This window comes from Peromyscus leucopus, chromosome 2 (genome assembly GCF_004664715.2).
Source record: "Peromyscus leucopus breed LL Stock chromosome 2, UCI_PerLeu_2.1, whole genome shotgun sequence".
In the NCBI taxonomy this organism is placed as follows: Eukaryota; Metazoa; Chordata; class Mammalia; order Rodentia; family Cricetidae; genus Peromyscus; species Peromyscus leucopus.
The window spans coordinates 20,852,805-20,854,509 of NC_051064.1; the positions used below are offsets into that span (position 1 = coordinate 20,852,805).

Sequence of the window (1,705 nt, forward strand, 5' to 3'; positions counted from 1 at the left end):
TCAGGAAATACCTACAGGGTCATGTGAATGGAATCACTTCTTTGAGGCACTGTCCTTATGAGGACAAGATTAAAATATAAACACTCTCTGGTAGGATCTGAATTGTGTTTTACTATCATACACTTCTGAATAAATTAATGAACTGGCAACCTAATAAGAGTAAATGCTCTGGAAATAGTACTCAAGAAATGAGATTTTATATGCGTAAGTTTTGATTATAAGAAAGTAATTGAAAATGACTATGGATGGCTCTGGCTTTACAACTCAATGTCTTTGTGTTCCTGGAGCTCCAAGCACTGGGGTTAACAGGTAGGGCTGGTGTGTCCTGTGTTTGCCTTAGCTTGAGCATTCCTGCTTTACTCTGTTTTTGAAATTTTCATCAAATCCCATTTTTAGAAAAGGTCTATTTTTTAATGGAACACTTCACGAATTTGTGTGTCATCCTTGCACAGGGGCCGTACTATTCTTCTCTGTATCATTCCAAGTTTAGTATATGTGCTACCGAAGAGAGCACTAGAAAAGGTCTCTTTAAAAAAGTAAAAAGGAGTCTAGAGATGGCTCAGCAATTAAGGGCACTTCCTAAGGCTAGGTGGGGTAGCACATGCCTTTACTCCCAGCTCTTGAGAGACAGAGGCAGGTGGATCATTGTATGTTCAAGGCCAGCCTGGTCTACATAGGTGGATCACTGTATGTTCAAGGCCAGCCTGGTCTATATAGGTGGATCACTGTATGTTCTAGGCCAGCCTGGTCTACATAGGTGGATCACTGTATGTTCTAAGCCAGCCTGGTCTACATAGGTGAATCACTGTATGTTCTAGACCAGCCTGATCTGCACAGGTGGATCACTGTATGTTCAAGGCCAGTCTGATCTACATAGGTGGATCTTTGTATATTCAAGCTCATTCTGGTGACTCACAGCTACCTGTCACTCCAGTTCCAGGGGATCTGATGCCCTCTGACCTCCTCAGTTGAGCTCCTGCAAACAGGATGCACATGAACTCATACAGGCCTATACATACATATTAAAAATCTTTTAGAAGGAATAGTATTTGCTTTAAGTATAGCAAATGAGGACCAGGGAAATGGCTCTGTCTGTAAAATGCTTGCCACATAAGCAGAAGGGCCTGAGTTTGATCCCCAGCACCATAGTAAAAACAATGGCACTGAAGCTCTAGATTCAAAGGCAGACATTGTCTCAAAGAGTAACATGGAGAATGGTAGAGGACTCCACATGATTGAGCACGCAAGTGTGTGAGGTCCCTTCCGCACAAGTGTGCACACACATGTGAATACACACACACACACACACACACACACACACACACACACACACACATAACTCAGCGAAATGATTGCGGTGGATGCTTGAGCTGTGCAAGCACATCTCACACACAAGAACAGGTACACACCAATTTTTTTAATTAAAAAAAAAAAAACTAAGAAAGAAAAGCTATTGGTGTAGAGTGAGGGTGGCGGTCCCCGGGGAAGGTCAAAGATGAAGTACAGTGGGGTCCTGAGCAACTGGAGGGAAGCCTAGTCTGTGTTCATCTCAGGGAAGAGAAGGGACAAAAAACAAACCATAAAACACCTCAACAAAAGCTGGGAAGCCATGAGCCTCGTTCTCCTTGCTTGACACACTTTATACAGTCTTAGTATTCTACTTCTTCTTTTTTTAATCCAGAGTTCTTTTGCACAGGATAATAAA

General features: G+C 42.4%; 1 non-coding gene across 1 annotated transcript; it reads right to left on the minus strand.

Annotated features, from left to right (window-relative positions):
- Positions 1 to 407: 407 nt before the first annotated feature.
- LOC114707602 lies at positions 408 to 514 on the minus strand. The gene has a single exon (XR_003736679.1). It is a non-coding gene; the product is annotated as a U6 spliceosomal RNA (small nuclear RNA).
- Between the last annotated feature and the right edge of the window lie 1,191 nt (positions 515 to 1,705).